This window comes from Dermacentor andersoni, chromosome 4, assembly GCF_023375885.2.
Source record: "Dermacentor andersoni chromosome 4, qqDerAnde1_hic_scaffold, whole genome shotgun sequence".
Lineage (NCBI taxonomy): Eukaryota > Metazoa > Arthropoda > Arachnida > Ixodida > Ixodidae > Dermacentor > Dermacentor andersoni.
Genome location: NC_092817.1, coordinates 104,451,578 through 104,464,333, shown reverse-complemented (window position 1 = coordinate 104,464,333; position 12,756 = coordinate 104,451,578). Strand labels below are relative to the sequence as shown.

Genomic DNA, 12,756 nt, shown 5'->3' with positions numbered 1-12,756 from the left:
ATGAGTTTTAACAGTTACCCCGAATTCTATCTGATCTCTTGAGTTGGACGCTTTCATTCTTTGTCGTTTCTTTATTAGGTTGTTTGTTAGTCGGGAGATCTTAGCTACTGGTTGCCTTGGTGCCTTAGCTCCCATTTCGATTGCTGCTTTGAAAGCCAGCCTAGTTACTGTTTCATTCATTGCCTCTATGCCATCTTGATCTCTCTGTTTTAAGGCTGCATATTTGATTGCAAGTGCCAACATTAATTGGTCTGCTTTTACCCCTACTTCGTCTAGGTTGGCATGTTTCTGATGGACCAATTTGACGCTTTCTCTCTTCAAATTGAGGTGAATCCTAGCCCTCACTAACTTATGATCACTGCACTTTACCCTAGCTAACACTTCTACATCCTGCACTATGCTGGGATTGGAAGAAAGCATGAAATCACTTTCATTGCTTATTTCACCATTGGCGCTTTTCCGGGTCTACTTTTTGTTCTGATGCTTCTTGAAGTAGGTGTTCATTACTCGCAGCTTATTCCTTCCCGCGAATTCTACCAACATCTCTCCGCGAGTGTTGGTCTGTATATAAGTGCACATATAAGTGCACCTAAGTGCACCACAGCCCCAAGGTATACTAAACTACTGATGTATAAATCGCTAATCTGGCCTATACTAGAATATGTTTCTCTTGTCTGGAATCCGCACAAACAGTGCGACATTAATCAGATTGAGGCCATCCTAAAGAAAACGACCCGCTTCATATGCCGTAAATACGACAAGGATTTTACCCCTTATACAGCGCTTTCATCTCTAGGCTTACAACCGCTCTCATATCGCCGACGCACGGAATCACTGAAGTTTTTGCATTGCATTATTAACTCCTCTTGACGTATATCTCCACATAACTACCTAACTCCTGCAAAACCATCTACTACTAGAAGTCACAATCACCTAAACATCGCACCTTATTTTTCCCGCACGGGCACTATCAAATACAGTTTATTTCCCTGTGTAATTGAATACTGGAATTCCTTGCCTGGTGCTACTCGTTCTCTTCCTTAAACTTATTCTTGGCGGCCATTGAATAATTTTGGTTTGTGTTGGTTTCTATTGTTCATATTGCCCGTATTATTTATTATTTGTCATTGCTCTGCATTTCACACCCACTCCTGCAATAGACCGATCGGGCTGCAGTGTGTGCAAATAAATAAATAAGTAAATAAATAAATAAATAAATAAATAAATATGCCCTAGGGATGGGCGAATATTCGAAGTTTTGAATATGATTCGAATATTACACACTAACCATTCGTACTTGAAAATTAACTATTTCATAATTTCGAATATCTAAACTAACCAAATATTTCGTGACGATCGGCTCTTCAAACCTGGTTTCTTTTGTCTGTCTGCTGAACGAAGTATCACACAGTATCTTTTTTTTGAACAACCGTTTACTTAGCGCTCGTGGAAATCTAGTCACCCAGCAGCCATTCATTCTGGAAAAGCTTGCCTACCACCAGCTACTAAAGATGTTAAGAGGCTAAAATGCTGTCATTTTAGTATCAGTTACTTATAGTGAGCTTAAAACTGACCCTAATTGTTCTTAATAAGTTCGCTGTCTTTCCATTGCTAGTCATTGTATAAGCGCGGCCGATAATTATGCCTCAATAAATCATTCTGATGTAAATATACGCGTTTGCGCTTGACTACTCGATATTCGATTCGATATTCGATACGAACTATTGGTGTTGAAGCCGTATTGGAAAAAAGCTTACATTCGTCCACCTTTAATATCTTTACATTCTTACAGAATATGGATTAATACCTCGTATTTGTCGTTCTCTCAAACCCATTCAAAAATGTGGAGAAACAAGAAGGAAGTTCATTACTCAGGCTGACCTCTCCATTTTAACCTATTGGAGTTGCTCCTTCTCGCACACCACTCCAATAAAACGTTGATCGATGCCAGCGCTTCGTCTTCGTCTCGTAACTCCTCGTCTTTCTGATTAAGCACTGGTTTACTAAAAATGCGGCTTACGAACACATCAATCCAAATATGTACAGTTTATAACCATTTTATTAGCTTTGTTTCGACGACGAGGAACTGCATAACGGAATGGCGACATAGCTGAGATGAGGGATCGCTTTTGGCCACACAAATACTTGAGAATTTTTCTTTGTTTTTTTTCTTCTCTTCGCTGACCAGAAGTACTCTCCAATACTACCGCTCAGCCTCAGTGCAGAAATACCCGCTCTGTCGTCTACGAGCTGAAACCGATCACGTTTTCTCAGGAAAGTACTGCAGGATGCCAAACCTTGAAAGAACCTGGCTCATTTCTTGCGTTTACACCTCTGGGCGTTGCTACATTTATTACGTCTAGATTCGCTTGCAACACCTGGCAGGGATTTGCAGAGTGACGCACAGCAGCTATCGTCGCATGGTCGGCTGCTTTGCCATCACTTATGCGGTCGACAAACAGTGTCTCGCGGTATTAGTTTCTTGGAACTCGTTACAGCACTCAGCCTCCCTCTAACCTAACTGAGAGTGATTTGCTGGCTGCGTGGTTAATGAGTATGAGACAGAGGCGCCAATGCGTGGGATTCTGAAGATTACGGCACTGTGGTGGGCCCAACGCGCAATAACCTCGCGGGCCATTGCCCCATGGGCAGTGGCCCGCGAACACATTTCCAGGTGACATATACCTCGTGGATATATAAATAGACCAAAATGGCTCAAGACAGTCACAGCGCACGGCCCTAGAACTAACATCTAACAATTTAATTAAGCCGAGAAACAAGCCCAAGTGTGTGTCACGTGATAGATTTCCAAGCGAAAGAGCTGAAACACGAAAAAAGAGGGCAAAATGTCGCTTTGGCAGAAGTACTCTTGCCATGCCAACATTTGACAACCTGTGTTCGTGTGCTTCACCTGTCCTGCTACGTTCTTGCGCTAACAAACATTACAAATGTACTTCCAGCCTGGACGAGTAAATTAGTGCCCAAAAATATTGAATCTTTCATGGAGAGAAAATTAGTGTTTGTTAACCGTACTGATGAAAGGCCAACGTGAAAGACAAAAACCTGCAGCTGAGCATATAAATTAACGAAACTTTGAGCTGCCAGCTGCAGTTAAAATAAAGTTAGGACTGCGCATTTCTCTACTATGGCGAGACACAGCTCGTCACCCGCATATTTTGTTTTTCTTTTCACGATTGTTGCTGCACGACTATCGCCTCCAGAGTCGGTGAAGAAGAAGACGGCTCGCGTGTATAGTGCTAGGATAGAATGGCGAGGATTCTTCCGCATTTTCTTAATCGAAGTCTAAGAAATGCCAGTGGAAAATTACTTTGAAGGATAGTGCGGCACAGAAGTCTCTTTCAAGTGCAGCACCTTGATCATAGGATCATAAAAGATGCTTCAGTGGAACTGCCGTTCATATATTATCATCATCATCATCATCATCGTCATCATTTATTAACCCTTTAGGACCCTTAACAGGGCATTACATAAGGGGGAGGGGCAAAACAGTATTGAAATAACCTATTATGGAGCGAATGCTAGTCAACAATGAACCAACTACATTACAAATACAGAGCGCGCACACCCACCCACACACACAAAGGCTACAGTAAAGAGCAGTGGAAAACACAAGGCAAAAAAAAAAAAAGGTAGAACACAAATCCCTCCATAGACAGATGAGATGGAGCAAGTAATTAGGAATAAGCTAACAAACTAAGCTATACTTTGTAATAAGATATTGACACCAAACCGGGCATTCAAATACAAGTCAAAGTGTACAAAGCATAATGTAAATCAATATCTTCTATTGGACAACGCCTGTAACGTAAAAATGGCGCGAGAAAACAAAAATGCGTAGTTCAAGTTATTTAACAAAGAGCTTAGTTAAGGACTGCCTGAAATTTTCTGGATTCCTCTCAGAAGCAACTGCTTCAGGAAGGCAATTCCAGTCTTCAATGGCTGCGGGAAGAAACGATTTGTTGAATGCAAGAGTCGAACCATGAAGGCGTTGGAGTTGAGCAGACGGCGAGAAGTTTGAGCGGGTGGCAGTAACAGTGTACCATGCAGGTTACAAAAGGTGTGATATAGCTTATGGAACAGGCTGAGACGCGATGTCTTGTCTTGCTAAAAATATTCCACGCAAATGTTTCCTACGACGCACATACACGCGTCTTGTATAGTTAAGATGTCGCTGGGTTACATATAGAAATTTCACTTACCAAAGTGCCGCACAATTCGACCAGGATCTGCAAGCGCAGAAGGCGATATATAAAGAATTTCTTGGAGTTTACACTTCCAGAAACTAGATAATCGCCACGGCAAACACGCGGTGGTGGCTCATGTGTTACTTTAGTCTACCTCTACTTCCGTTACGTGCAAGAAAATCTCAGTGCACGAGCAGTTGTAGCTTGCCCTCTTCATTAGAGTTGTCACCAAGGCCGAAAATACAATCCGTCAAGTAGCTCCATTATTCACGTCATGCCTCACGTCCGTCCTACAGACCATCAGCACTCCCTGCTGACAACTAATCATGCCAACGACTAATAAATTCCGCAAACACGCAGAGCCACAAATGTTGGAATGGCTGACAGAACTTATTCTAAACAAAGCGTGGTGCAGTTCCAGCGTTTTCATAGAGGAAACCAAGTTTTCATTGTGAACCCTGGCTTATCACGTCAAACAAGCAATTACTGCTTTTTTGAAAGCTTGTGCAACGAAGGTTTCTTGTCTGGAAATTGACTCCTTCCTTCTTTGGAAACATCTTGAAACATGCTCTCTTACACCGTGATTGAACAATGCATCCTGGAATTGCAATGGCCTGCAACGGCACTTTTGTTCTTGCTCCACTTCTTGTTTTTTTATATGTCAGTGCAATTCAAGAACATAACTCGGTTTATATTTGGTCTTGCGAGTGGTGCTGATTGTGAAGAAGGATAATGTAGGGTAACGTTAACAAGCATCGATCAGCTTCCGTCTTTTGTTTCCCAAGTCGAAACAAGAATGGCTATGCTAACGAAATATATCACACGTACGCTAGATATCAGGAACGCTGCAAAATTAGACAAGTAAAGAATTGTGCCAAATAATAAGGTACCGAACGAAAAAGACAGTTCACTGTGGTATTGAAAGACCTTTCTGCAGCGTCAGTACTAACGAACAAACGAAGGACAATTATTATTATTATTATTATTTGTTTTGAACACATACACATATACACAGGTATCAGGAAAGGGAAAGCGAGGAGCAGGCTGGCAACTGCCACCGGAAGGGGCACAACGCCTGCCTACTCTTCTGAAGGGAGGTGACAGCAACACAGAAATGGAAGATAGGAAGGAGGGGAGGAAAAAGGAAAGAGGAAAGGAAGAGCAACAGGACAAATCTAAAGACCAAAGTAGAACACTGCAACAGGTCAAATCTAAAGACTAAAGTAGAACTCTGCAGCCGGAGTTAAAGTGACGCCGCGTCGAACAGCCTCCACAATTATTAACAACATCCATGGCTAGTTCGCTATGCGGCTAATTGTGTTCTCCACGATGAGACGCCAAGTAAAGCTGCACGTTATCACCGTTTCACCGGTAGTCGGTTCACAACGTACACTATAAGGTGTTTGAACCCGCCACCTCCCATCTTCGAAGGAAGAAGCGTTAGGGTACAGTACTGATCACACACAGTAGAGTCGGTCACTGAAGGACACGCTACTATAGAATGTTATTGCTACAAACGTGAACCCAAGTTAGTTAGTTCTATAAAGGTTAGTAGGGCGCGATGGGCCTGATCACGTTTAGATGCACAGCCACTGGGAGGACAAGTCAAAGGGGATGCAGGTTAACCAGAAAACAAAACCCTGTTTGCTACATGATACTTGGGTGCAAGAGAGCTTAGGAAGGTAACAATGAAATTTAGAGACACCGAGCACAGGTACCCTATCACAACTGTTCACACTGCAGGACAACAGTTTACAATAGTCAGCGCTAAAATAGACTGGGAAGCTTTGTGGACCTGAAGCATCGTAACAATGTAGACTACAGCCCTTCGCTGTAGTGGCCACTGAGGCCGGTAATTCAAAACAATCCAACAATCCATTCAGTCAGCAATCTGTAGTGAAGGTGGCGGTCATGTTAAAATTATTAGCGTGAAGTAATATAGTGAGCGCTGCAACGACGGCTCCGTATTTATCAAGAATAGGCGATAGAAGATAATTTTCTACGGCTTAACTATAGCAGCGGTCGGCACCGAAAGTTCTTGAATTAGAAGCATGGAGCTTTCATTGGTCAATAAAATTACACAAACATGTTTCAATCGCGAATTGAAGCCAGTCACTGCTGCAGTTGTACTCAATTCTAGTGCTCAACACTTTTACGTGGTCAGACCAAGATGGTCATGGAAACCATGGCAAGTTCATGAACACGCAAAACGGCACTATATGTTGTGGAAAAAAAAATGTCAGACGTGCGTGCCGAATGAACGTCCCATTATAAACTTTTCTGACGCCCGGTCTGCTTGGCAATACGATGCGAATGCCTAAACCGTCGTATATTTGTCATTAAGTGTTCTCCCGTCTTTCTTGAAGCTGCAAGTGTTTCAAGCTGATACAACACAGCACTATAAAAACAAAACAACAGACAAAATGCAAGTACGCAAGAACTTAGTTGCTCACATTTGTTTCGCCGAAAAAAAAAAAAAACCCTTCGATTTTCAAAGCTCCGAGCAAGCACTATTGCAAGCAGACGCTTTCCGGCCAACTACACACTAGACCGGTCCACCCTTACTATAGGTGCACACTTTCAAATCCTAGTATACCCATACCGCAACTTGAGTATGATTCATTAATATGGGATCCCTGGCATTCAACACTAATACATAGGCTAGAAGCTATACAAAACCATTCAGCCCGTTTCATCTTAAATAACTTCAATCGGACAGCAAGCGTAACACACATGAAATGTTTATTAAACCTGCCTCTCTTATCCGACCGCGGAGAACACTCACGCATTTCTCTTTTTCACAAAATCTATTATCATAACACCTTTTTACACACTCTTTGGATCAGGCCAGCACCTTTCATTTCTTCTCGCCGTGATCATAATCAGAAAGTTAGCATATCTCATTTCAATACTATCATGGGCGCAAATTCATTCTTACCAATAACTAGCAAAGACTGGAACAGCTTATCCCCTTCATTAACAGGTATAATTAATGCACTTATGTTTAGAAACGCACTTCAAAACGAACTTTTGTAATATACTTACCATTTGTCTTACCTATATGTATGTACCTTTCTCTATTGCAGCGTTTTCATCAGTTTTCATCAGCATCATGATCAAAAAGTTAACAATGCATTTTGTAAATCTACTGTACATATTATGTTTTCATGAATCTCTTTACCATTGTGTACATCACATTTGTATTTGTATCTTTTGTACCTCTGTTTATTATCATCGGATGTCAACTCAAAATTTGGAATTATTACTGCTGTTATTTTTTTTTTTTGAGTTACTTTTACCGATGTTTACTTTGTATTCTCTTAGCTACTCCCCTCTATAATGTACTATGTACCTTGAGGGTAAAATAAATGAAATGAAATGAAATTTTAAAGGTTACTTAGTAACCTATATGTGTCTAATCTTTAGTGGAGGTATACACACAAATCTGGTACCCATAAAACTGGTATACATGCTTACTGTATTTCACAAATTACATTGAAGATGTTTAGTGAAAGGTGTACATTCTTCATGGTTTACCGGTGACCGCTTTTCACCGGCTAGCCAATGTTACAGAGTTATCACTCAGTGCAAGACGTGCCCTTGTACCGAATTTTTTTCGAATGCAGTCGCCGATGTTAATGTAAAATGAGCTTGTCGGTAATCAGATTGTGTGCGTCAAGCGAATAGCGTATAGTGTACATTTTAGAACTTGCGCGAGCACCGCGATTAAGCTGGAGCGTTCTATGAATGTCATATATAAATTCCCAACCCATCTGTCTGCCTTACACGTATAGATCAGGTTTAGGTGATCGCCGCCTGTTCTCGCTGCTAGCTTTGTGCTTGAGTGTTACTTGTGTTGCTGGGTACAAATTGCCCAAAAGAGCCAGTTCTCTTACTTTCCGTTGTGTCACTGTTCTTAACTGACACTATAGAACGAGACATCTCTTCCTCCTACACACATGCACTATGATTTCAGAAATAACAAATTAGGACATGGAGAAACGCTGATGACATGCGCCTTTCGAGGAATGTGGTATTTTTATTGAACTTCGAATGTGTTTTAGCAAATGTCATATACGTTTTCTCGTTCATGCGTTGAAATGTATTCTAAGCTATCTAAACATAGTTCGCAGAGTCGAGGACCGACTCAATACTAAATGCAAAATAATATCAAAATAATTCATTTGTTATCTTGATAACCACATGAAATTATTTATTAATCAGTAAAACATTGGTTCAGGTGAGTTGGTTCATAATGAAAATATAGGCAGGGCAGCGCCCCAAAACTAACAAAAAGGCAGTCGTAAACAGGACTGTGTTCGTCCTGTTAACGTCTTGATTCTTGGTCTCTTTTATTGCATACTGCACTGTCGAAATTTTCATGTAGTAAACATTTGTAGTTATAATTTTGATAGCACTCTGGCGTATTACTCAATTACCGATAAATGTGGGGCGATATTGTATGCACGGGAAATTATCACTTTTCAAATGCTTCACTTAAAGTATACTGCTCACTGGGTCTCCCACATAGAAACGTTTGATTGGCTTAGTAAAAAATTCAAAGTGGTATATTAGAAAAAAAAAAGGTTTTAATCAGGAAAGCAATGTTTAGAAATATAATAACGACACATAATAAAAGCCTCAAAATGGAGCATGCTAGTATGCGATAATAAAAACTTTCAAGTGTTAATATGACTAGAAAGAATTAAAAACCTGAAATTGAAAACTACTGCATCACAAAAAGCTAGCTTTACATGACAAGGAATAATTTCCTCAGGGCTGACAGCTTTTGTCAACAGTCTAAGTATTTAAGGAAATGAGTAAATTGTTTTCCTTACTATGTTTATATACAAACTTCTTTTGCAAAGCAAGCATCATACTTAATGTACGCTCTTATACGAGCAGAAATAGTAACGGAAAAACGAAACTGGTTCGTTTGTGAAAATTGACCTTAAGAACATCGGTGATTGCTAAGTGAACATCAATATTCTAACGTTATATTTGTCAAAGCTTTATTTTTGACAAACTTTAATGAAAACTTGGCGCATAATGACAAGAGAATCCAGAGGCACATTTCAGCAAATGACTTCTTCTTAAGTAGCCTTCTCCTTCAACAATGCTGAAGATCACTTCGAACGCTTCCATGCAACACACCGAGGCACAACTTCTTATGGCAGTACAATCTTTTTGTTAGTTAAAGTATTTGGGAAAACACATACGGGTACTCCAGACTCTCAATGTAGTATAGTTAGAGGCACAGAGTGAAGGCACGCTCTAGACCACCAGTGGAAAGTTGAATAACTTCGGCCTGACTGCAAGGACAACAGGGACAAATTTGCAGGGACAACATGGTGTCAGGATTGGGGGCTCAATCCCATCGCTCGTGGTCCGTTGTCAAGATTGGAGTCCGGCATGAATTCGAAGGTAGCTCCGAGGTAGTTGGAGAGATATGGGAGAGGCCTTTGCCCTGCAGTGGGCGTAACCAGGCTGATGATGATGATGATGATGATGATGATGATGATGATGATGACTGCCATTAAAAATGCATATTCCTTCTGGGTTACTGTATAAATGGCGGACCGCCACTTGAAACCCTCAAGAGGGCAGCGGCACCTATGAAATACGTGCGAAAGGTGAGGGAAACAACACAATCGTTAAAGTTCCAACGGTATTAAGCACAACATCATGACCCACCTGTAAACGAAGAAAATCAATAAAATGGTGCTATTAACTGTACACTGTGCAGAACAAGGCTTATTCCACAACGGCTTCATGCCACAATGGAACAGGTTTGCCGTTGGCAAACACTTCAATTTCCTCATTGTTACTCCACATGAGCTTAATATTAAACTGCCTTCACTCGATTTGCAAAAGCTCTGTACGATGCTTTCTTGGCTAATGCACATACCTCGCTTTTCAGAGCATGCCCGACCGTGCGTTGTAATTGGTTCATGGTATCCAAAAGTGTGAATTCACGCCCTTGGTTTTCAGAGAAAATCTTTACAGCAGTGGTCACATTTTTCTCTGCAGGTTCAAGATATCTAAACGAAACCTCAGTTCCGCCTCAATACACAGCTACAAGAAAAAAACAATCAAATCTCAAAGTGGCTAGTAGTAAATGCACGTTGGTTTGTAAATAATGATATCGCTATGGAAAAAAATTGAATTCTTCTGCATACTCATTGCCGCAAACCCACCCATAGGTTCATTTGCATAAGGTGACCCGACGCATGCCGGACCGAGGTCTACCAGTACCCTGGGTGGCTCTGCAGGCGTACACCATAAAAAAATATCACCTGAGCAGTAAAAAGTCAAAAGATGGCGTTGGGAAAACCTCTGTGGACATAAGTTACCATTGTCTTTTCTAAGCATTCAAAGTTAACCAAGCATTAAAATATATTTGCATTCTCCTGCAAGCATTTCAAAACGTCTTAGTAACCACTGCTTGAGATACTTGCTCTCGCAGGACCAATTTCTACGCTTGCAATTTATTAGCTAAACGAATGGAGTTGCGAGCACGTGCATTTGTGGCCTCGCACTGGGGCCAACGCATGCGGTCTCGTGCAAAAAAAAAAAAAAAAGATAACAGCCAGTGAGTAACCAGAAGCGCAACTAGCTTCTGTGCTACACCTTTAGGGTGAATCGGGGTCCTCATCATGGCTCCGCCGCCGTTACTACGGACCGGACACCGTCGATATTGTTTGAACTGAAAGATATTCAAGTGCGTAGAAAAAAGTGGCGCTGCCACATTCAGACCTATCGACCCATTAATAGTTTATAGAGACGTTCAGGTCCCTTAATAGCTGCGGGTTTAAAACAGCACAACGAGTCAGTGCGCCGAATTCATTGAACCAGCATCTCTGGCGCGCGGCAAGAATCACGCTTGGCAAAGTCACCTTAAGCACAGATGAAACGTCACCTGCAACACAGTACTGCATCTAAACACTACACACGTTTGAAAATCTAGCGCAGCAGACGAGCGCAGTTTCAACAAAAACACCAAGGTCAAGTATCCTCCCGTGGACGCCGGCGGAGTGGCCACAATATTCACACTTTTGACGAACCTGTAACCGTGTATTGACTGTAGTTCGCTGCATCGTTCGCGCATCACGCCGAACATGTTTTGTTGGTAAAGGCAACGGACCGCTACGGTGCGAGTCATTACCGTGCCAGTCTCTCTTGTCTCGCTGGCAGACACGACGAGAGAGACGCCGATCGCGGCTTCCTTGTTTGTGTTGCTGGCGAGCTTTGGCGATAAACAATGCGACGAGAGGCAACGGTGCGATGCGTTCGACGTGAGTACAGTGTACTAGAATACAAGTGTAGTGTGTCCACTGCGCACCACCCGCAAGGGGGAGCGGTGAAGCCATCGTTGTCAGCTTGGAAACGGAGCTATACATTGAAATCGACGGTGCGACACTTGATGTGCCAGATGCATATTGTTGCACGTGGAAAGAACAGACGCTGCGAACATACACAGTGAGTACCGCGGTGTCGAACACAGACGAAAAGGACGTGAACGCGGTCGCGGACGCTACATTCATTTCGATGGTACTACGCCGCTCTTCTTCGTATGTGTAGCAAGCAATATGCGCTTTCCCTGTGGCACACCAGGCGTCGCACCATCGATTTCAATGTATATATAGCTGATTTTCCAAGTTAACATAGGCAGGTTCATGCTCCCGCCGCCGGTGAGCCCACTGCCCTTATACTCTTGTACACTGTAACATGAGTCAAGCAGAGTTTCAAAGGCGTTTTTATTCTTCAAAAACCCAGCGCGATTAATTTGCGACGATACTACATATATCTCGCACCACAAGATTTACTAGCATTGACACTGCGACATTAGTGTTGTGCGCGTTGCGTTTTTTAACAGTGGAGCTTTTTAAGCTTTAGTTCCGCGTGGAGTGTCACCGCAGCTGTGCGCCGCCTCGCGTTGCCTAGCAACCACCTGCGAGACCACCGAGCCAAATAACCTCATTGCACGCTGCGCGGGTAAAGCGGAGTCGTGATGTCACAGGCGAGTTAAAGCTCGGAACAGCCGGAGCGTCGACACACCACTCGCCTCTTCTTCGCCTTGCGTACGCGCTGCTGCCATGGGAAGACCGAGGAAAGTTCGTACGCCCGAAGAAGGAAGAGCGCCGTACTGCCAAGCAAGAAGGGATACGTCCACGCCGAGCTGATCGGGAACACCGCGCCGAACCTGCGGCTGAGAAGAGGCGACGCCGAGTCGGGGATTCCCAGTTTCAGTCCAGGGAACGCGAGAGTCGGCGCCCGAACGCTTGACGTCGACGAGAAAGCGATCCCGGCCTGCGACCACTCGAAAACTTCCAGCGTCAAGCCCGCCGAGACAACAACTTAGCAAAACCTAGTATAACGTCGCAAAAGCTAGAAGCAACTTAGCCAAACCTACCATAACCTCGCAAAACCTAGAAACGATTTAGCCAAGCCTACCAAGAACTTCGCAAAACCTAGCATAACCACGCAAAACTTACAAACAACTTATGCAAGCCACATAAACGCTAGGTGAGCACAAGCTCCGCTGTTGACT

At 42.7% G+C, this 12,756-nt stretch overlaps 1 protein-coding gene across 2 annotated transcripts in view; it reads right to left on the bottom strand.

Moving 5' to 3' along the window:
- The window catches only part of LOC129386284 (cytochrome P450 2H2-like), a 253,436-nt gene that overhangs the window by 185,250 nt on the left and 55,430 nt on the right, over positions 1 to 12,756 (bottom strand). The gene's annotated exons all lie outside the window — the stretch shown is intronic.